The sequence below is a fragment of the Kryptolebias marmoratus genome, linkage group LG23 (genome assembly GCF_001649575.2).
Source record: "Kryptolebias marmoratus isolate JLee-2015 linkage group LG23, ASM164957v2, whole genome shotgun sequence".
Lineage (NCBI taxonomy): Eukaryota > Metazoa > Chordata > Actinopteri > Cyprinodontiformes > Rivulidae > Kryptolebias > Kryptolebias marmoratus.
The window spans coordinates 11,497,662-11,522,358 of record NC_051452.1 but is presented as its reverse complement, the minus strand read 5'-3'; the positions used below and the strand labels follow the sequence as shown (position 1 = coordinate 11,522,358).

Genomic DNA, 24,697 nt, shown 5'->3' with positions numbered 1-24,697 from the left:
AGGAATGTCGTGGTTTGTCATGTAGATAAACAAACACATCATCAGTACTACTTTAGTCAGACTCTGAGGGAAATTTTGCGTCTTTTCTTGCAGTTTTGTAATAATTTCTACATATCAACTCATCACACTAGTCCTTTTTAAAACTTTAAAATTAGGTGGAATATATATTTATATATATATTGCTTTGCTCTGAAATGACTAAATTAATAGAAGAGGCCAAAAAAATCAGATTACAGAGTTTTCAAAGTAGTTGCATCGCAGGAATTTAGTGTTTCATTCTAGTACATTTTATTGCTTGTGTTGCCACTTTGTGCAATATATTTTTTACACAAAAATACCATATTTAGATGCTGTTTATAAAGAGATAATCATTCTGTTTCACTTCATGAAATCTTCAGACCATTTTGGTTTCGCAACATTTATTTCACAAGTTATAAACACGGGGACACTGCAGTTAATTACAGTGATAAATCAAAAATGACAGCGTTTTAGTAAAATAATGAATGAGGAGGTTTTGATGCAAGAGGCAACAAGAACTAGAACACAGATCACATTGTGTTACTGTTAAATATCGACACCAGCTTGCACATACAGCTAATAAACCAAAAGGGTAAAAAAAAATGAAATGCTGAACTGTGATAATCGGTGCTTTCAGGCTGCAGCAGTGATTTGATGTGAATTCTACTGTACAGATGTTTTCTATGCAGATGCTTGATAAGTTTCTGTTGAACCTGGCCACCGAATATGCATTTTGTGACGTTGCACGGCGCGTCAGATTGATAGTTTCCATGGTAGACGTCTGTTATCAATGCAATCAATAACATCACATGGCCGGATTGCCAAGAGGTTTTGGCAGTACACCAGTGAAAAGCATTATTCTCATAACAACAGAGAAGAAAGGAGTCTTTGTGGAGTTGTCCCTACGAAATTGACAAGGCCTTTTACAGCCTTTGATACAGGCTGGCTGCCTCGCACAATGGAAGGCATATAAATTTGCAGATGTCTTCTGGAAAGCTCAAATGTCAACGCTTTTCACAACAGCACCGGAGGCTTGCGAAAAGAATAATTGATTAGTTCACCTTTTGTCTCGAGCCAAATATTCATCCAATAAAGCATAAAAAGGAAAGAAAAGAAGGCAAAGGGAAAAATGGAGGGCATCGTAGCTCAACGGTGAACATTCAGTGGCACTTTCTTGTTTTAAAAACTAGATTTTCCCTCATATGTTTACATCTAGGTCTCAGTTTTCAACACGTGAAACTTTATTTTTCTCTTTCTGAAGCGCTTTTTACGAGTTACCTGTACAGTGAAAGCATTCTGACCTGCATCTTTTGCAAAAAAATCTGCATATGTGATTATTTCCAGAGTTTTAAATACTTTAATGTAATCATCTCATTCTTGTTGCTGAATAATAACCCTATTTGTGCAGAGACCATCCACAGATTTAGCACCTTTTAAGATGATTAGTGGTAAATCTGGTACATCTTTTGGGCGAGGAATATTGTACAACCTTATTTACGATGATGTGAATTTATCATTTTAAAACCTACAGAGAACAGTAGTGTGTGTGTAGTGTTGAGCGGAGTTTTGGTTGATTTAATTGGTTATTTTGACTGTCTGTTCTGTATTAAAATTCAGTCAGCAGGGCGGTGACACGGGTAAAAGTGATAATGATGGAAGGGGAAAAAAAGCGTTTGGGTCAGCTGAAATCAGGGACGATATCAGTGCCATTTAAGTTCATTACATCAACTTAAATGTGCAATAGAGCCATAAAAATACTAAAAATCACCTGCTAATTAACACACGGCCTGTAATTTATTCTATCGAGCAGCTTCTCTGACTTTATTCATTATATTCAGACCTGGCAACCACATTTCTGCGTCTAGTTTACTTGGATCAGCGAGGTATTCGGCTTTGTCAGCCGTGCCGCAAAAAGTCTTCTGTAGTGCAACCAGTCGCTGCTCATGGTAAAAGTCAGTGAACTTTTTGGCTGCTCCAAGTCAACTTTAGAATAAGATTCTTTCCTTATCTGTTGGTGGGAACCAGAAAAAAGTGACAATAAGTCTTGAAGAGGATTGCTCTGTGACTAATAAATATGTTAAGATGCAGCATAAACCTTTTAAACAGATGACCTCCGCTTCCTTAAATTGGCAAGAAGCGAACTTAAAAACCTGTAGAAAAAAGTACTTGTGACTCGTGAGAAATCGATAAAACGTTGAAGTGTTAATGTTAAGATCAAACTGCGGAGCTGGGAGGTGAATTTTACAGCGAACCAATCATTACTCCAGTCTTTGTCTCTGCACACAGCTAGAAAAATAGAAGTAAAAGCCGTGTATACAATCAACAACCAGCCCCCCCCCCCCCGATGTAAATGAAATGACAGCATCCCACTGGGCTCGTATTGTTTCTGACCATGGAACCGACAGGTATCTGTTTTGAAACGGGCACCGCCGCAGCACTCGCATTCAGAAGTCTCTTCAGTGTTCGGTAGCTAGTGATAATTTAGATTTGACTTGTATTGTTGCATTGTGCGCTCCTCTTCTTCAAAGCTTTGCCACTCATTTTCAGCCTCTGCAATTTTCTTCTCCGGTAGCAGAAAAAGGAGCAGAAGAAAAGGGAAAGAAAGATGACAAAGACAACACAGGGCTCCTTCTCTTTCTCCCCCGGCCCCTTTATTGTACAAAATAGCCAAGCAATAATTTTTTGTCATTGGTTTACTCCTAAAAGCCCATTTTGATGTCGGTACTGAAAAGAAAGCAATAAAGAAACCTTTTCAGTGGAGTTGAATGAGAGAACGAAGAAGGAATGAATCCCTTTGGGACGTTGCGACCAGAGAGGCCTTTTTATTTTCTTTGCTCGGGTAATCAAATGGAGCTGAAATGAAAATGGAGTTTTCTATGAAAATAGAGGCCTTTGTTGGCTTTGGAAGGCTGGTAATTCATAAACAATAAGCCGGCTCCTTTTGTTTGGGTTATAATATATTCCTGCTGCTCTGAAAGCAGTCTCTCCCTACAAACACGCGCACACACACATGCACACACACACGGGGTAAAAGCCAAAGTGAGGCAGCAGGGGAAGAGAGAAAGAGGGAGAGTATAAAAGGAGGCAGAGAGGCTGACTTTTTATTCAACATCCTGGCTGAGAGGCGGCAGGATGCTCAGCTCCTCAGGTGTTCAGCTTTCATACTCTGCTTTTTAACTTTTCTCTTCTTTTCTTTGTTTGTGAATCTCTGTTGGGAGAGGAGCGTGTCTCTCGGTCAGCCAACAGGTGGGAGTGGATTGATTGAGGGAAATCTGAAGTTTTTTTTTCCTCCTCTTGGCTCTTTTTGGGAAGCGATGAAGCACCTTTAATCTGCGGGCTGAAGGGATGATGGTGAAGTTCAGGTCAACAAAACAAGTTTTTTTTTCCTGCTTGGCACGACTTAAGCATTTACAGCCTGAACTAAAACCTCCGAGTGAGGCTGATGTGATGATACCTGGAGCTCTCCTGTTACTGGAAATCCCCTCGGTTAACGTACCGACACAACTTTCCTTAGTAGGAGTAAAAAAAACACTCCAGAAAGAAGGTAACGATTGTTCACGTTATTTTAGGAAAAATCTGTCCATTTGATAAAATAAGACAACTTTTGTTGCAAGCTCTTGCATTTTTTTGGGCTGCCTTTGAGAAATAAATTAGATTTTCTTTTTATGAAAGAAATAAATTCAGATTCAGCTCTGTGTATTCCCTTTATCTTCTACTCTTTAGTCATAAGATTTACTGAGATCTTTCAGTTTGGGTTTCCAGTTGGAGCGTTTTCCTTTATTTAAAATATAGGTGAAAGTAAATAAAGTCCACAGCAGTAATGTAACTGAGCTAACCTCCAGTTGAGAAGCAAACGGCTGCCTGGTCTTTGTGAAACTTAGTGTTTTTCACTTGAATGAAGTAGAGGACAGAGCTGTCTGCGTTTTCTTGCTGTATGTTAAAGTCAGATTGTGTGCTTGTGACGGTCTGCCATTTTTGTTGAACACATCTGGTGTTTTTTCAGCATCACAAACAAAAAAAGCTCACTTCTTATCTAGGCTCCAGGTAAAACCTTCATCCTTTGGATTGGTTGGTAATTTCAGATCAAGCCCTGACTCTGCCTGTGCAGAAATGACCCTCCCTAACTGAGATCTGTGCAATCTGTGAGATTCTTCATCAAAGAAAGCCATATGAAGAGAGGTAATTTACCTATTTGCTGTATCTGCTGTGGTGTAAGAGATCATAAAAACTGAGAAATGACATCAATCCAGTGTGCACGGAGGCTTTTCTTGCACAGTTCAGGTAGCACTGTGTCTGATGATGTCTTACTTTGATGAAAACATCAGAAACTCGTATTCTCATGGAAACTTTTCTCTGAAGTTCTTCTGTTGACAGGGTTGACTTTGGTTTTTAATGTTGTAGTTTTTAGGAAAAAAAAACTTTTTTTCTTACTTCACATGTGCTGTGAGACTTGATATTATCAAACAAAACTCTATTATTGCCTTATTAAAATGAATTGCAGGTGGTTGTTTAAAAAAAATCCACACAGCTGATATAGAGCAGCTTTGCCACAGTGTGTCTCAGTGCTGACTGACTGTTGGTGATTAGTTTAAGGTATGAAATAGCAAAAAAAAATGCATACATTTTCGCTTTGAATCACTCTGAATTGATGTTTGTGACGGACTTTACTGCAAAAATATTCCTCTAGAATGACATGCGTACTTGTTTCTCTCAGTTTAGTCACAAATTGTCTTTATTATGTCTCAATTTGATTGCGACTTTGGTCTCCAGTCATATTTTGGTTTCAGAGACCATTTCTCGCACTTTCTGACTCGCGAAAAGTAAATTGAGATGCCAGCAGTGACACTATTTTTATGTTTTGCTAATTTTTTTTAACATGTTTAACATTCCTGCAACTCACAGGAGGGAAAAGAGAACCGTCGTGGACTTACTGAGCCTAGTGAGATATCCTCAGTTAGCTCGTTACAGATCATTATAAAAAGCCTTATTGGGAACCCCGATGGAGTTTCAAGAACTGGTTGAGGTTTCAGGTCTCCTACCTCTTTAAATAATTACACGTCTTTTTGGTAAAGACAACTACTGCCAACCATGGCCAATCCGGGAGTTCCTATTTATGGTTTTGTAATATCTTGGTATAAAACTACAGTAGAACTGTTTCATTTATTGTGTTTAATCTAAGCACAGTACAGAAAGAGGGAGTTTGGATATGGGCTTATATTCATTTTAAAAGTACACCTTTGCAATGTCATGAAGGTTAAAACGAAATCTTCACAACATTTTTTCTCATATCGATGATTAATGTGTCCTTTAATTTAAAACTTCTAGGTAGAATTAGCTGTCTGCTAACTATCACTACTACAGAAACAACTAAAGTGACTGAAAATAGGTCAACAATGGCAACGTTCATGGAAGAACTCGGACTATTTTGATGTATTCGTACATGTTCATTGAATAAAGTATGCAGATAAAAGTGCTTTGTTTACATTGAGCGCGTGCCTGCATTTTAGAATTGCATATCCGTATATCTGGAAAACATCGGCACTGTTTGATACAGACCAGGATCACCGTTTTATGTTTTATTTATTAGTTTGGAATGAGGACCATTTTGAGTTTGGTTCATCTATTTTAACTCAAGGCAATGAAAGCCTGGCTGCTTCATAGAAAAACGGAGCAAAGCAACAATTTAAAGCAAGGAGTACAAGTGATTATGATTAATTTTTCACTTTGAGGAGCACATAAAAAGATACAAAAGTGAGGCTGAACAAGTTGTAAAGGTTCAGCATACAAGAAAAGATGGAAAAGAGAAAACTAATAAACATGCTACAGTTTAAAAAAAAAAAGTCTAAATCTGATGGATTTTGTTAAAAAGTCTCGTCAGCTCTATGATGGTCATGTAGACTGTAATGTTTAGGATTTTTACCATTTACTGCCTTTAAAAATGTAAATAATCTGAGACGGGAAAGAAAAAGCCTCAGAAACAACTTTTGACGTGAAACCTTCAGTCAACAGCCATTTCTGAGCTCCCTGACTGCTTGACTCGGCTATTTATAGATGATTTTTTAAAATTATTTTTCCGCTGATCTGATTGTTACTACATGTCTGTTTGGGCGGAGGTTTCTTATGATTACCCATTAAAACACTGTCCCACTCACTCCTCATGTTTAACTGTAAGATTTTTGTGAAATAATTAGTTTGAATCTCCTGAATGACAACCCGCTTTGCTTCTAAAAACAACAGAAGCTTAAAACAAACCACCTTTTTGTAACTGATCTGATAATTCACATTGATTTTCAAAGACAGATACTGATGGTTTTAAATTTAAAGTAACAAACCGTGTTAATGTGTGGTTCATTTTACATAATGCGTCTTAAGATGAGTTGATTTCTTTAACCTTTTTAAATAAACGGACATCAAAGCTGCTAAACGAGGCAGAGTTTGCATTTCTTCTGGTTTAGTGACGCTTATTTGAATCCATCTGATTACATCAAACTGATAAATGAAGGCCAGAGAAGTACAAATCGATGCAACTTGTCCTGATTGATGTGTCTATATATGTAATCCCTAATTTAATCACTAGATGGCAGCATAGTCTAGCTTTCTTCATTCTACCACAAAACTGTTTCTTCTTCCAAGGCAGTTCCTCAGTATATTATTAACAAATTCAGGCTTTCGCAGTTTGAATATTATTATTATTATTTAATATGTTTAATCTAATCTTTTGTCTTTCATGAGCCTGATTTTTGCTCAAATGTAGTTCACACACTCTAAAAACCTGGGATTAGTCTTCAAATATGATTATTAATGAAAAAAAACTATTAAAAAAAATCAACCTATTGGTGTATTTAAAACCATTTTTGCCCTTTGAAGTAATACAAAAATAAACATTTACAGTAAAAAAAACTACATTTGAGGATAAGGTTATTAAAGCTTTGTATTTAAAATCTAAAACATTTGTTTTTATTAGACGCTCAACCATTTCAGGTAAACTGCATGGATTTATAAATTTATTAATTTTTAAGGCAAAAGGGCCATGAAACTTTCAGAAAGTTATCTTCTACAGGATAATATAAGTGCCTGTAATTTGGTCAGTTTCACAGATATTGAGCTAAAGTTGGATGTGGTAGTGGCTGAGAGTCATCCACAAGACGCACTCCTGGAGTAACACAAAACAGCCACAACTCTTCTCATCGTAAGATGATCTCTGGCATGAACGGCGACGGGCGATATGCAATCTTTTTCAAGAACTGCTCGGCCGATAGCTTAAAGCTTCATGTAAATTCATCTACAGATGTAGAGTTAATACAGAATGATCCATGTGCTAACTGTATGTGACATAAAAATAATACCTTTGATTACTGAAAAGACCTCATTCTTTTTTGCTTTGTGACACTCGGCACCAGAACAGCAGGACTTTATCTGAAGTTTTGTCTGCCAATAGTTTCTAAACATCTGAGACGGTAAAAAGGACAGCGACGCCGTCGTCTCCAGTCCAGGTGTGCAGAGAGCAGAACCCCAGCAGAGGGAGCCTGACTGCCATTTTTCACTGCTGATTTAAGCTCCATAAAGACTCTGAAGATGTTGTCCTCTGTATGTAGAAACTTGCCTTTTTATTACTTTAAGTAGTGCCAACGCTGAGAGACCATGTTCAGGAAAATTAAAGCCCACTAAACTGAAACACACAGTGTTGTGCTTTTAACATGCAGGATGAAGGATATAATACAATGCTACCAAATGTAAAACAAATATAATTTTTTTATGCATCCTAATCTCCTTTTTGGTTTCACGTGTTTCACTGCAGAACAAGAGATCTGAGTATAAAGTAAAAAAAATGTACACAGAAGGTATAAAGCTGTAGATGTTTACAATGTTAGAATAACGTCTTAGTCTGCTGATTTCATAAAACGTCCGTCAGGCCAAGTCCCTCACGACAGACTGAACGTTTGCCTGGAAGCAGGTGAAATGAAATGGAAATGTGAAGAAACATAACCTCTCCTCTTCCAGCGCACGCATTACGCCATTTCTTCAGCTGTTACTTAGACCAGCGGCGCCATAATGACCAAACGAGCCTAAGTGGAATAAAGACTGCCATTATGTGAACTCAGACTCTCAACCTGTTGATGCGCCATTAGCTTCAGTTCTTCTGACTGGATTGTTAGACTGCTGTGCGTTTTTTATTTTTTATTTTTTTTGCAGAGAGAAAGGTTAACTGAGTGAAAAACAGGAAAAAATAACACCAAAAGTCTTGACTTTTAGCCCAAAACGCAGCAGGAGGTCTGAGCTGTGACCCGCGGTCGACCTTAATAGAGCTGAGCGCGTTCATTTTGTTGTTATAAGTTTATTTATTGCTAAAGCAATGAAATAATTAATAAAACAGCTGGTCTTTATAGCTGATGTAAACACACTCCTGCAGAAAAATGTAAAACTATTTCTGTTATAGCTGAACAGAAACAGGATCAGGATCTTTAACTCGATACAACAGATGGTGAGGAGGTTTAAAATAAGACAAACACGTGTTTTAACCCATTTTTAAAAATAGTTTTGTGGCCTTTTTCCTATTAAAATGAAATATTTCAAATCAAAATGGGTTGTAACATTTAATAAAAAGATTTTGTAGATTTTTTATCAAAAGACATAAAACAACAGACTGTAAACTTTATTATAATTCTGATTTAAATCTGTTTTAATGACGGTCAGCAGCGATGGTATTGCTTTGAATTCTTTAAATTTACTTCTCAATAATAAATATGAGTATGATCACAGTTATTGTGATCGCTAACTGGTTAAAATTCACAGCATTTTACGGTTTTAATGTTTTCTCAAGTAGCAAAATATTTGTAGGAAGAGCTGATTGTTTTACTGAAAAAGAAGAAATACTTTATTGATCCACTGGGGAAAAATAAAGTTAAGTTTTAAACACTAAAATTCTGGATATTAAAGGTCAATGATGGAATAAATTGATTGATACTTGTTTATTATTTTACGTTTAAAACATATTTTCTGGCTTTTAGATTTAGGGGTAAAAATGCAAGATATCAGAGTTCACTTTTTAGTTTTTTTAATTAAAAGTTAAAAGTTTCTAAGTGATATTTCACTAAAAATATACAGCTGTCATCAGACAGGACTTCTCCAAAAGTCTTTTCTGAAATAGGAGCCCAAATACTTTGTAAAAAACAACAGGAACCAGTCGGATATTAGAGCTTCTTGGTGGACTGAATTGTCTCAGAGCACCAGATGGCTTTTAAACTGTGCTCATGTGATGAATATCTGCAGATTTTTTTTTTAATTTTCTACATAGAAGCTGACAAACAGATCCTGCTGAGGCGCTCCTTCTATCTAATGCATTTACTGGTAACATTTGGGTTGGAGAATATGTTGCATTTAACATTTAGAATTTATTAAAATATACACAAAACACAGTTATTTCCAATTGGACAAAGCTGTTTGTTTATAGAATGTTTGTTCTGCATTAAAAAAAGGGACAATATAGGAAGACTAAACAGTTACCCTGAGCGGTACAGATGTATCAGGACAATTTGTTAAAGATGGAGGGAGAAAAAAATCTATATTTTACTGCGCAGGGAAAAAGGATAAAAATGTTTAATTCTTCATATGTGACCCGTGCAGCAGAATGAGCCAAAATGAGCTCAGGCTGCAGTGCAAAAAAAAAAAGAAAATATTGTTTAAATGTAAGTTTTCTAACAGGTATTTTTCTCTGAAGGCTGCAGCGCTGGAAAATCCCTTCGTATAATGTTTGGCCTCATTGTGAAGCTCAGTGGATTCCCCTTTTTAAATATACATCTGGAATTTCTGACGCCGTCACTTCAGACCAATAAAAATTGAGTTTTTAAACCAGCACGCTCATAAACAAAACTAGCTTGATGCCAGGTGATAAATCACCAAATTTCAACAAATTACAAATCATTTTAAGACTCTTTGAAAATGGATGGACTCTGATAGACTCGGAAATGTTTAATTCCCAGATAAATAGTTTGTACCGCTTGAGTTTCTGTTGTGCTTCTTGTTTTGTTTTAGGGGAAAGTGTTTGGAATCGGTTATCTCGCTTTGGTCTGTCATTGTATTAAACAGAGACGTTGCTTTGAATCTGATCCTGTTGTGCATCATAAGAGATACTAAAAACTCGCAGAGTTCTGATTTTGGTGGCAGAAATGTATTGTGGGAAATTTTAAATTGTAGTTGAGCCGACCTCCAAATGTGGTTTAGGTACAGTTAGAAAAAAAATCAGTTCAGACTTGTTGAAACTAACGTGGATGTAATTAAAAACTGAGCTGTTTTTTATTTATGTCAGTTTAGTTTATTACTCTTTAACAACCGGACCGGTTGTTTCCCGTTAATAGTGTACATCTGTGCAACACTGTAAAGTGTAAACTTGACATAATTTTACCATATTTGTTGCTGATGTCATGACTGTTTGTTTTGGTAAAACTTCACGTATACAAAAGTAAAGAAAAGTAAACGAAGACGAAACGTTCCTTGAAGTTATCGCCTACGTCCATTCATGCCAGAGTTTAAACTTCTTATATCTTATGATGAACAATGACAGCCATTTTGATCAAATCTTTTTTTTTTTTTTGCCAGGTATTTTCAGGTACCTCCACACCAGATTTTATCTCAGTATCTATAAAACTGACTTAGTTATAGCATTTTTTTTGTATTTTCTAAGGTGAGCTGGCTGTGGCAGCCACCTTGATTTGAGTTTATTCCAAGAACTAATCAGTTGTAGACGTGCATCCAATGACTATTTCCTGAAGGTTTCATTAAAATCCAACCACTTGTCCACAAGATATTTTGCTAACAGACGCAAATAGTTAAATGCAAAGTTTTAAACAAGGTTCTTGAGCGATCAGTTGGCTCTCCTTATGCGATGTTGGGGATGATGCTCAGATTTTAGCTCCATCATATCTGTAAAATTGACAGATTTAAAGCCATTTTTTTGTAGGCTAAGTTTGATAAGCTGTGGCGGCCATCTTAAACCAGATTGTCTCTAAAGGTTAATGAGTTAATTTTTGAAAATTTAATGTAATTAAAATTCCCTCCCCCCTCTGGTTCCTGAGATGTTTTGCTAACAGACAGACGCAGGTGATTACATGATTGCTCGCTTTTCATGGTGACGGGCGATAAACTAACAATAAAAGGCTTGCGTTTCCCAGCTGCCGCTGCCGTCATCATTCATACCCCTCACTTTGAAAGGAATTACAGTACGCTGCCATCATCACATCCCTACAAGCATTACACAAGATATTCAGCCAGACTAAATGGTCCGGCCAATTACATTGATTTTAGAGGAGCGATGTTGTTTGCATTAGTGCAGGAAAATGGGCTGCCATTTTCCACGATGCTGAGAATTAAGGTCTCCTCAGGGTCTATAATGGATTGAACACCAATCAGCAGCCTCTTTTTGACCACGTATCACGTTGCGCATTTACACCATTAGAAACTCTTTTCAATGTATTTCTAATTACATGAGCAAATGTATTTTTAGCTCCAGCGGTGAGTGCAGAGGCCATATTGGTTGCTGCGTGTTTGTGCTGTTTGGATCAAGCTACTTTATTAAATAGTGACGGATTGATCGGCTGTTTATTTATCAACGCTCATCTTGCAATGATACTGCTGGGAGTGTGTCACTTATGCTTCAGTGCATGTTGATAAATCTAATTTTCCTGCAATTTAAACTTTGGGATTCCTTTAGAAGCTGCATGGAGGAAAATCTCTGCATGGATTAAATCTAGTTCTTCTTACGCGCTTTATTTCCAGCTTGTAATATCTCAGTTTACAAGGGTTTAATCAGTTGAATCAATGCCCGTCCTTAAATTTTTCTAGATGCTTTCTTGTTATTCTTAATCCATTTGGATTAATCCAAGAGTTCAGTAATCCCTCAGTGTTTAAACGTGACAAAGCCAAGTTGATCAAGAGCTCATCTGATTATTTGAGCCAAATGTGCCGAGTAATCTAAAATGACAAAACATTATGGAGCATAATCCTTACTTAAACGATTGCAGTATCTGGTTGGTTTTTTATTACAGTTAAAAAGATTTGACTGTTTTGTGCACCCTGGTATCTCCTTTCTCGGTGGGGATTCCTGCACATCTTTTTCCTGTTTTCAGGAAAATCCTGCTCTGATAGAAACCATAGAAATGTGAAAAAAAACAACTTCATCAAAGTTTCAGAGGATTTCCTTCTGAAAGTGGCTCTGAGTTCATCTGTTCACTTTATTTTTCACCGTTTCATGATTCAAGTTTTGAGTTCTCTTGTCAAAAGTGATAAGCTGGTCAACATTTATGCTTGTTAGTGTTATTATTTATGCATATAGTCAAGTTAATTTCATGGATTTGTGAATATCTGAAACTTTGATCTTGACATGTGTTGCCTCTAGATATTGGCAAAGCTTCAGAAAGTAAAAATTGGTCACCAATAGTGTGTTTTCTGAGCCATAAACGCTTAGATTTATCATTTTTAGTCCATCCCTGGTCAGTGTTTGGTCAAAGAAAACAATATTTATGATGAAATGTTTGTTTTATAGTTAAAAAAAAAGAAAATTAGGCACTCCCCGCCTCCAGTTTTTATGTAGAATAAAAATATATCATTTTTAGTCACAGCCACATTTCTCCCTTTAACTAACACAAGTCAGACATAGCTACAAGTTAAGCTTCTAAATATAAAATCCACAACAAATCTCATTGTACATCCACGAAGCCGGTACCTGGTTCCATCCCTCGAAGGAGAGACGCACACTTGAACCAAAGCGCCACAAAGTAAGAAATTGGATGTCATTCTCGGGGCCAAGTCAATTTCTATCTCCATTTTGCAGCTTTTTTCCCAAAATCTATAGATGCAGCTTTTAACACAGGGCTGAGAGCAGGGTGATCAGGGGGTTAAAGGGGGTTCAGGGTGCTGTCAGGTTTGGGTTAACTGCTGAGCCACAGATGCTTTTGTCCTCTGAACTGTGCCGTGATGACTCTTGGTAGAGAAGAGGACGATCTGGAAGGCTGAATCTGCTCAGTAAATGGGCCTCTGAGGAGGGTGTTTTGTATCAACCTTTTTTATTGCTGTAAATGGAGCTTTTTTTCTTTTTTTTTTTTAAAGTCGTGTTCTCTTGTAAAGACAAAAAGTCTGGTTGTATATGTTGCTGCGGTGAGATCAAACCCCACTCAGGACTCACAGCCGGCTAAAACCACAGCAGAAATGCTTCTCCAGCCACATATCATAGCTGTCTCACAACAAGCCTCGCCTCAAAATAATTTCTTAATCCATTAATTGGCGTGGAGCAGCATTCGGGGCTGGGCTTTTTGTTCAGTATGTTTTTCAGAGATGCATACTAATCATATAAAGTGATCCTTTGTACTCAGGTTGACAGCAACAGCGAGGGCTTTTAGACACACACACACACACACACTGAGTGAGGCATGTGTCTGGGTGCGCCGGCGGCAGAACGAGTGTATTATTTTCCCTGAAGAGTGTTATTTTCCTGTCAGGGCTTGATGGCAACGTGCCAACAGATGTGACAGGGAGCGATCATCCCTCCTTTATACGGTACGAAGAGAGAGAGGAGGAGAAGGATGGATGAGGACGGAGAGAGTTAAGACAGACACACTTGCTGGGTTTCCAGCACCGCATTTTTATGCAAATTATGATGTATACCATTTGAAAAGCAGCACGGAAATGGCCAAATCTAAGAAATCAATGCTTAAAGGGTAAACTTTTTTTTTTAGATGTTTTTTTTAATGTGATCTCAAAACATCGACTGCTTGTTTGTATGTTTAAAATCTAAACATAAAATCATCCGAACTTTGTTTGTGTTTGTGGTGATGTGAGTCGTCTGCAAATAGCTGCTGTCCATCTGAAGGGTTTTTTTTTTTTAGCAAGATGAAAAATAGTTGATGTTTAAGATTTAAGGATTGTTTGCTTTGACTTGACATTTAAACACCACAAATCAAAGTAACAAGACTTAACAAACCTTTTCTGAATTCTGCAACGCAATGCACTTTTCTGGGTATTTCTCCAACTGCATGTGGAAATACAAAAAAAGTTTATTTTTTTAACAAAGCCTGTTCACCTGGGTGATCAATTAAAACATATATATTTATATGATTTTGGTTTCTTTTTGGTTATGATTCGGAGTTTCAAGCATTTTGTTTCTGCACTTAATACAGAATCAGACATGTTTGGTCAAAATAAAGTTAGAAAATGATGCAGATTAAAGTTGTCTGTTAGTTGGAGACATACAATGAAATCAAACACTGAAACCAGCTCCTTTTCACCTTTTACCTTTTTGTGTTTGTAATGATTCCACTGATAAATATCAAGCTTGTGCTCCGTCCTGCAGCGACTCCTGCTTCAAATCAACACCAGTTCTTTCAAACCTGTTTCCATTTATCTTAAACACAATGAAACAAGAATGAATTGAATCAGGTTTGTGTCGTTTAAACCTAAACAGACTGAAATGTTCCTGTTTTAGAAAAAAACACTTCTGATGACTTTCATGCAGAGGACAGTTCTTGTATTCTGTTTTTCATTTCCCTAGTTAACATATTACACCTTATGCAGACCAAATGAAACATATCTGTTGTAATTTTATTCAGGAAAAAGACTGAACACAAAATATAAATAGGAACACCTAATGGCTTGTTTGTATTTTGCCATATGAATGTAAAATAACTCAAAAAAGCTCAGTCTTCTTTGTGAAATCCACTTTTCAAACCCTCTCTTCCATTTGTCCTTGTTAATTGCAGTTATCTGTTTGTCTTTTTGTCCTACTTCCTACTTTTTGGAAGTTTTGCGAAATATTGTGTTCAGTCAATTGCACAACAGCTCTTTCTCATTTTCCTGCCTTTTACGTCTGCGATCAGCGAGATCATGCATTCCCCATTAAAAACTCTGGCATGTTAGCTGTTTGCGTGCAACACACACCAAGGGATAAACTTGTAGATGTCACACAGCTTGTGTTTGACATTTTAAAACCCTGACAGTAACCTGTGTTACACTGTACGATGTAAGGTTTAACAGATGCTGGACGGAATGAGTTGTTTTTGCCATAAAAGAATCGTATTCGTCACAGACAGACAGAGACATCAGCCCAACAAAGAATAGAAAACAAGCTGTGGCTGGGGGATAAAAACACGTCTGCTGCTGAATCTTTGCTTTCACACTGATTCAAGTTCAAAACCAAGGATTTTCTTAAGATTGTTTTCACGATAAGAGTTTCTCTATGGCACAGAGTGATCCTGGCTTTAGACAGAAGCTAGAAGTCCAACTCCTCCATGAACCCTTGTACTTGTGTGCAAGTATGAAGGAACCACGAAAAGGGACGATAAAAGGCAGCCCAATGAGGGAAGCCTTCACTGAGTAAAAGGCCTCTAAGGGTTTTCCAACAGGACTATAATCAGGTGCTACAAATCAACGGGAAACTCGGCTTCGAGAATTCCACTTGAATCACCGTTGGTTGCTCCTCCCGGAGACTGCGTTTGGATCTCCACTCCAGATCCCACCTCGGTAATCTGATCTCCTGAGCCAGCTCCTCCTCAGACACGAACTGACCCTCCTGATGGGCCGAGTTATTCAGAGCTACCTGATGAATACCAGCTGTAGCAGATCGGACGGTTCTGTTTCCGGAGAAGTCGCAGTCTCCTTTATTTATTTATTTTAATCCTGCAAGGTCTAAGCAAACTCATTCTGCCCTTCATCTCTTATTTTTTTAATTATTTTTTTTAACTGTTTGCTCCTTTACCCTCTTCATTTACTTCCTTTCTAACTGCAAACAAAGAAAAGCAAAACAAAAGCAGATGAAAACAAAAGGGAAAAAAAGAACATGTCATTACTGGTTTAGTTTCTACAGCGCCACAATACCCTGACCACCCTCATCAAATGATAGAGATTACACGCAGGCGTGTACGAGAGCCCGTAGAGCCCCCTGTGTGACGAAAGGCAGTTTAATTTAGATAATTATCTCACAAATTAACCACAAACTACTTGCCTGTTAATTACCTGTCTTTGGGAGCAACACAGTAAAACAAAAAGCAGAACCAGGGAGGTCTTTGTTCGGATCTTCTTGAAGGGGGGGCTGTAAATTGGTTATGCCCCCGCTGAAAGGCCAGATAACCCTTTGAAGGAACAACCACTAAAGCATTTGATAGGCTAATGGGGAATATTGTTAGCATCCCAGTTTGTAATTGGACGTCATAAATCTGGCCCAGGTGATGGGGGAACAAAGGAGGGGTTTTGTCCGGGTGTCAAGGCCACAGCGCGACTTGTAAATCCTTCCCCCCTGCTGAATGGTGCTATCTGACGGTCCACATACGGCTACAGCACAAGATCCACATTCATCCACATTGATCCTCTGTGAGAGCGTGGAGTGTTTGTGTGTGTCTGTTTTTTTTTTCTCTAATAAAAGACCTGTTCTTATCTCGGTGTCTGCTGAAGGTGATTCTGTCAGCTGCTATTAACCTTGCCTTTATAATGACAGCTCGTCTGATTAGTTTCAACACTTAAAGCCCTGACATTTTCAATTTCTGCGTTATTTCTCCTCTTCGGACCTTTGCAGCACCATGAAATATTTAGCTCATCTTTATCTTCCGACTTATTAGTGTTTCACATGGAAAACTAACAATAAAGCTGTGTTGTTTGCGTATTTTGTCAGTTAGAAACGGCAAAAAAGGGCTTCAAATATCCAAACAATACACTTAGAAATAAATCAAAAGCTAAAGTGAATGTTTTTTTAAGTTTCCTTAGATATAAAACTCCAACATAAAGGACAGTAAGTTGACAAACCACTTATAAAATCTAAGAAATAGATTTTATTGAATCCTGTGTGAAAAATATGACAAGGTTTTGTGGTTTAACAAAAGCCCTTTTCTGCTTAATTTCCCTTTATGTCTCCTCTTAAGTGCTAATAAAAATAACCGTCTTTATGTCTGGTCAGTGTCAGGGAGGCATTTTATTATCTCCTCATTTCAATGATTTTTAGAGTTTAGGTATGATTAAACCAAACGGTTGAATACTATCAGAGGCAACGATGTCTGACACCTTTATCTCTCTGTTAGCTGGAAGGACAACGTTTAATGTCAATCTCTTCTCAAAGCTGCAGAAGGTTAATGCCGCCGTCAGAGGAATGCGTTCACAGTTCATGTTTTTAAGCTCATCTCTTGCTGAAAGACTGGAATTTATGTTTTTAAAGCACCGTTAAATAAAGGGGAGGGAAAAAATTTTCAAAAGAGAGGGTTTTTCTTTTCAACTGGAAACAGATTGTGAGAAATATGAGTTAATTTACTACCTTTATGTCAAGTTTTTGAACAGTTTTTCTAGAAATTTTGAAAAAATGAATCTACTCCGAGCGAAACCTTTACTTTTTTACTCACTTATGCAGTTAATTATTAAGTAAAACCTATTTTTATAGCACTTTTTAGACGTAAATCGCAAAGTTTTTCACAATAAAATACATAAAACTGTATAAGTGGACAAAGACAATTAAACAAAATTAGGCAAAGTGTTATGAGAAGATATTAAGTCTTTTGCTGCTTTTTAAAGAAGTCCAAGCTGTCATTTCAAAGTTTATTCTACAGTCGAGCGATCCTCTGAGAACTAAAGGTTTCTGATTAATAATTCAGCAACATGAGGAGGAGCTTGTCCATGCACAGCCCTGAAAGTTAAATTCAAGCTTTTTAAAATGACTCCTTAATTTAACAGGTAACGTTAACGTTAGTTGATCAGTGGCCTAGTGGTAGAGTGTCCGCCCTGAAACCGGGAGGTTGCGGGTTCAATCAAGGACGGGTCATACCAAAGACTAAAAATGGGACCCATTGCCACCCTGCTTGACACTCAGCATTAAGGGTTGGAATTTGAGGGTTAGATCACCAAATGATTCCCGAGCGTGGCACCGCTGCTGCTCACCGCTCCCTCGGGATGGGTCAAATGCAGAGAACAAATTTCACACACTCAGGTGTGTGACAATCAATGGTACTTTAACTTTAACGTGATCCGCTGTTTGATCCGGTTAGGAGCCTCGCTGCAGAGTTTTTAAACAACTGGAGACAATGAACAGCTTTAAATACGTGTAAAAAAGTGCGTTACGATAATTTGAATGACAGGAAATAAAAGCGTGGGTAACCATCTCCAGTTCATGTTCAGACACCAGCAGCCTCGTCTTGAATGAGAAAGCTTCGGCGTGACCTTCGAGAGACAAACTAATCAAAAGCAACACCCAAGATCCTCAAGTTTGACTCGACAGCAGAGTTTAAATGCCCGGTTTGTTGTCTGCAGTCATTAGACTTCCTGTTTTGTCTGAGTTAAACTGAAGGTAGACATGTGTATTCAGGGTGCGCGCTGTCATTGTTGTTTCTGTTAGCATCATAAAGTTTTCCTTAAAGGAAAGTATAAGTTGTCCATATTAACGGCTGTTTGGCCGCTATCCAACAGCAATGTCAGTTTCCAGTTGTTGTCCGGAGTAATTTGAGTGCTGGATCGTCCCTATGACTCATGCTTACGTGCTTGCTTCTTAGAACTGTTCCATTATGCTTTTCCAAAAAAAACCAATTGGATTTGTAGCTTAAATAAGAGACAACCTACCTTCCTATGAGGAAAGTATTTTTGACTTTGAGAGGAACCTTTTATCCTCTTTGCAGCCGGTATCAGCGTAGAACGGAAAATCTTTATCAAGAAGAGAACAGACCTTTTTATTTTTATTATTTTATTTTGGAAGGGCATAAGTAGGGATTTTAAGGGATTTAACAGTGAGTCCTTCTAAGATGCGTCAAATAACTGTTTGTCTTTTTGGATATTCGGTAACAAAACTCCACGTGGTGATGGTGTCCCTATTCCAGAACGTGTGCAAAGATTGTTTACGTCTTTTGAACCGATTTTAATCCTCATGTGAATAAGTTTTATTGACTTGGAGGCCACAAGTAGTAGTCCTCAGACGGGATCGAAGCACCTTGTAAGTTTCCAGCTGACTCATCTCCATGGCAACTGAGTAAAATCCATCCATTATGACATTTATAATATTATAAAGAACTAAAAAAAAGAATAATTAGTCTCTGGGTTTAGGATTGTTTTACTTCCCAGTAACAAAACAAGAACTTAATAGCTCAAACCTTCCAAAAAAGCATCATGTAAGTAAAATTTTTATTTAGTTTAAAAAAATCTAATCACAAAATAGAATTAAGAAACCTGTTAGTCCTTGTTAGTATATTTCTAAAAAATAAAAATACAAATCCTAAAACACAAAATTTCATGTGGCTCTCTTGTCCAAACCAGGTGTGAGAAAATATGCAAGCACCAACAAATACACTCTTCTCATACTTCTCACACACACACACACCATGAGGGAGCATCGGAGCTGCACCAATATTTGTGTTTTTGTTTTTTTTCTACTGCCGTCACACAGTTGTCCAAGTCCTTGTCGCTGCTCTCCAAGTCTGCGGCTGCAGGTGTGAACTACTCTTGTGCTGAGAGTGACGCTCTCTGCTGTCACCCTGTCAGAAAGAGAAACACACACATACAGAGTCTATGGGTGGGGGAGGAGGGGGAGGAGTGCGGGGAGAGATCAATAGTAGTGAGTGTTGAGTTTGGATAATTACAGTTGTTAGCAGGGAGAGGAGAGCAGCTATAGTGGCCTCTCCACTCAGAGTCTCTTATCACTCTCTGGCCTGTCATTACAGCTTTAAATGCTGCTGTGGCAAAGTGGCAACTCTCTCTCTGCATGTGTGTGTGTGTGTTTTCCTACTCTTGTTTCCTCTTTATCTCTTCTTCTGTTTTTCCTCTCATTTCTGCTCTCTTCCTTTTTCCTCCAAACATCATCTTTCCTCCCTTGTTGTCTTTTTTTTCCACCATACGATTCCTGTTCCTGCTCTGTTCCACAAACCTCTTAGTTGTCACAGTTTTCGTTCCCTTTCAGCCACTCCAGTCGGTTTGGTTTGTTCCCGTAAAGCAGCTTGGCTAAACCAATACAAGCCTCCTACGTGGAGGAACATCCCGGAGCCGTCAGGATGAGAAGTCGTTCCCGAGTTTAAAGCTGTGAATCAGGCAAGAAGGAGGAAGAAGCTATCAAAGTTTGTGTGTTTATAGAAAAGATATGTGTTTAAATGTGAAGTTACACAAAAACAAACAGATGTTTCGCTGTTTTAGAGACTTTGTTATTCAGATCAAGTTACTTTAGTTTCTCAAAAGAGAAACTGAAACATGAATCCAGGAATAAGGGGATTTTCTTAGTCGTCGGGTCTTGACACACACCTAAACAGACCAGAGAAAACTGGAGTCAAATCCCCTGTTTGGTGACGGCAGTTAAGTTCTGAGGTTTTGGTGATTACCATCCAATACGGAAGAGCTATGTCCAACATAAAGAGATGAGAATGATTGAGAGAAGGATTAGATGGGTGTAAAACAAGAGCAGATTGTCCCCTCCGGGATGTTTGTTCAGATTTAGATGGAGCAGGATTAGCTGAGGATGAGGAGATCTGAATTATGTGTGTGTAGAGAAGTGGGCTGGAGAAATGCTTGAGGCAAAGCTGTCAGATTCTCGACTGATTTTCTTGTTCTGTAGTCGATCACGAAGGATACGCAGGCATAAAAATACACACCCACCGAGCACTAAAATGTCAAACTCTAACAAATGTTTGTTAGTTTCTCCACCAGTCATGGCTTTTTGTTGTTGTTGTATTACCGATGCCTAACTTTTGTTGCACTATTGTGCTCGCAGATGGTCTAAAACTGCTGGATTTGAGTAAATAGTGTTATTAAAGCCAACGGAGAAACGGAAGTGCTGTTTGTGAATGTGGTTTTGATTTTCAGGAAGTGCCAACATGGCTACTCATGCAGAAAGACTGTCAGCTGTGTCTCAAATCTTACTGTGAATGAGTGTGTGTGTGTTGTTGTGTGTGTGTTACAAGCATTGAGTCGGGTATCACAATGAAACAGGAAATCACTGCAAGGATAAAAATCCCCTCTCGCTCTCCCCTCCTTTATACAAAACACTCACAAATAACCCGCTAATCTCTGCCTCTGCCCGCATGCCATTCAAGGCTTCCTCCAATTAAAAAGCATCAGGGAGTCGAACCCGCCATCTTATTTATCATATTAATTAGAAACTCCCCTGACAACAAAGAGAGACCCACAGCTGTGGAGTAGAAGAGAGGCCTGGGAAATGAAGGATGGTTTGATTTGTTGTTTTGCTAATGTGACACCTATTATACAGGTTAGGCCTTGAATACAAAGACGCTGTGGCAGCATATGGTAATTGCGAGTGTGCACATGCACGCAGGTGTGTCTCATATATTAGTGGAGAACATGAGATCTGCTTGGAATTTTTTTTTTTTTTTAGTTTATCCACAGTTTGATGTTTTTCCTCATAGGGTAGCTCATTAATCAATGCTTGTCATTAACCATTAAAGTCAACATTAGTTAAATCTACAGGTTTATGTGCATCACGTGTTTCTTATGCAACTGCACAGCCATCAGGCAGAACATAATGACCCCCCCCCCCCGTTTCGCCTCTAAAGCCTGTTTGGCCAGTCAGAGCAAACAGAGGGAATGTCTGGATGTTGGTTATAGATCCTGTGCTCCTGTTGGCTGTGTGGAATTTTTGATTTCCAGATCAGATCAGTGTCTGAGGAGTGTGCAGGTAAGATGGACCCCTTCTTGTCATGAGTCCATCTTCCTCATCAGTTTTTGCGTACCAACTGTAGTGGTCATAATGATATGGCTGGTATGTTTCAGCTAGGACTACTGATTTGATTGAGGTATTTACTGGGCACAAATAAAGAAGCTTGCAGACTTATTAACTATATTATTAAAGAAAGAGTTCAGAGCTTGAATAAAAATATCTTACCTGTTGCAGCTAGCTCTCTGAATGGCCTCAGTTTGGAGACATCACACTTAAGAGCTAATGGCTAGTTCAAGTCCAATCTCATGTAAGCACTGATTTATAACTCCTTACATCATCTTGTTACATTGTTACTATCAGAAATTAACTCAATTTCTCTAAACTGAGGTTGTTCAAAGAACTATCTAGAACAGGTTAGATATTAATTGTTAATAACCTTGCCACAGAAACCAACTCAAATGTCTAAAAGTGGAAGAAAAACTGTGTTGTACAAGCTCACTCCCCACTTAAACAAGTTCAAAGTTCAGCTCTCAGATTACAATTATTAGGTTTTAAGATTTCTATTTGGGAATTCTGTAAAAAAATCATGTTTTTTTTGTCATTTAAAGTTCTGTAAAAACAACTATAGTAGATAATATGCTCCTTAGCACATCTTTAGTGTCAATATGTTCATTTGCTTTCCTTTTTCACTGTCCTTTTTCAGTCCTGACTGAGTCAGTCATGAGCTTTAAGTAGAAATATTCACACCTGACGTTAAAACCCACCTGCAGTGACCAGATCTGTTCCACTTCACACAGTCGGCTCTGCAGAGGTTTCTGTAAAAATCGCAAAACACATTCAGTCACCCAGACATTAACACATCAGAATATTCCTACAGATTGCTGTTCACATATTTAAATTCAGCGAGCACCTTTGTCTGTTTTAATGTAGGGTTGAGTGATTAAGAGTGAATGGATAAGAATCTAGTTTGACCTGTTGTCCCAGTTCAACCAGCATGAAGGAGTCTGCTTTTAAATGGACGACACGCGAACCCAGCTCCAGTCAAACCTGAGAGAATCCCTCCATCTCCAACTTCATAATAAAAACACGAGGAGAGAGCGAAGAGGAGGTGGCGAAGCTGTGAGAGGAGCAGGATGGACTGATCGGGGTGAGCAGAGGTTGACGCACTCTGTAATCATGGGTCTATTAGCCTGCGCTCTATATGGCAGTGATGGGGCTGAAGTGCTGCCCTATGGAAGATAAATGGTCAGCATATTCAACAGCTGACAGGTGTGTACATGTGTGCATGGGTGTGTTGCTGGAAGTGCTTGTGTTGATCCCGGAGCTTTTTCCTGACACATCCATTGTAGTGATGGGTCACACGAAACAAAGCCCTGAAGCTCTTATTGAGAGAGCATTTTAAGGCCCAGCATTCCTTGAGGGCAGAGTTTTGAACTAAGATCATCTTGTGGTGAGGAAAACTTCCTCTTTTTAGCCCTGGGCCATAAGAAGTCTGAACTCTTGTAATCCCTGAAATGCAGTTATATTAGTGGAAGTTTGACTGTCCTTTAATTACCTTTATGTACAGTTTAGTGCTCATTGCTGTTTTTTGTGCTATTTTTAAGAGATGTTGAAGATGCATCAAAGGAGGGCTCTCCCAACCTCTTATACAAGCCACACAGTAACAACAATAAAGAATATTTTATTCTATTTTATCCTATCCTGTTCTATGATGAGAAGGAACGGTTATAGCCGTTTTGGAAGAATAAAGTTATACAAGATCTCCTGGGATGTGTTAGCGCTCAGAGTATTTGTTGAGGACGGCTCTCAGCTACTACCACACAAAATTTCAGCTCAATATCTGTAAAACCGACTGAAGTGTAGCAATTTTTGTGTTTGCTAACATCGATAAGCTGTGGCGGTCATCGTGACTGGGATGAAGTCCAGAAGTTAATCAGGTGTAGATGTGGATGGTGATTACTTTCTGAGAGTGTGATTAAAATGTGACCTGTTGTTCATGAGATATTTTGCTAACAGACAGACGAAGGAACACACTTGCACAGACATGGGAAAAACATTATTGCCCTTTTACTTTCGGACGAGGGTGATGGCAAACATTTGAGGCTTGTATCGTTCTTACAAAAATCCGTTGATTATTAACCAATAAAGCCTCACTGTCAGTGCTCCAAAACTTGACTAAACTCATAATTCAGACATGTGCAGCTAATTTTATTTCCAAATTGTTGTAAACATTAATGCAGCTTGATGTAATATTCCTGTTGGTTTGTTTATAACCCACAGTGAACTGATTATTAGTTTAGTTTAAATTTTTGTGAACAAAAAGCATTAATTCATCAATAAGTTTCACCTGGATGTCAAATATTGCAAATGTGTTTTTTTCAGTTGCAGCAAAGCTAAATATAGAGCCTCTGGAATAAGTACAGGGATTTGTTTTGACCTAAAATGATTAGTGAAGTTTATACGTATGGGCTTTTTAGATTATTTTTATGCAGGTCTGAAATATCTGTGAAGAAGATCTGATGCAGCTCGCTGATGTGAAGAGGTACTGTAAATGATAGAAAAACAGGAAAATTACATTAAGCAGCATTGATGTTTACATCAGAAACTTAGCTTCACTTTAGCCTTTACAGAAGTGGGCAATTGGATCATTTATAACAAGGACTGTGTCCTTCAGAGACACTTCTGCCTTCAGAGAGAGTACAAACATTTACTTTTATCAGCATCAGAAGCTTTAATTCTCACATCAGTTCTCCTGCAGCCCTTTGCTCTCTGAACATGGCAAAACATGCTTAAAAAAGCTAATAATGAGGTTAAGGAGACTTGTTTAAAGAAAACACGAGAGAACCGGCTCGCTGACCACGGTACTGAAACTCAGACTGTCTGCGGTGATAGAGCTGTCCATGGTCCTGAACCTGAGCTCGCTGAGAAATAAGACTTTTAGGGCGTAGACCTTTTCCAAGAACCAGGGGAGTTTAGGGTAATTCAAAATGGATTTTTTTTTCTCTCTCTCTCTCTCTCTCTCTGTGTGTGTGTGTGTGTGTGTGTGTGTGTGTGTGTGTGTGTGTGTGTGTG

General features: G+C 38.2%; 1 long non-coding RNA gene across 2 annotated transcripts in view; it reads left to right on the top strand.

Moving 5' to 3' along the window:
* Positions 1-24,697, top strand: part of LOC112451039 — an 89,110-nt gene that overhangs the window by 1,719 nt on the left and 62,694 nt on the right. The window contains exon 1 of one of the 2 annotated variants that reach the window (XR_005232772.1): positions 3,143-3,562. The exons of the other annotated variant lie outside the window; for it this stretch is intronic. This is a non-coding gene — a long non-coding RNA (uncharacterized LOC112451039). Of the gene's footprint in view, positions 1-3,142; positions 3,563-24,697 lie in introns of those variants that run through there. 2 annotated transcript variants of the gene reach the window in all.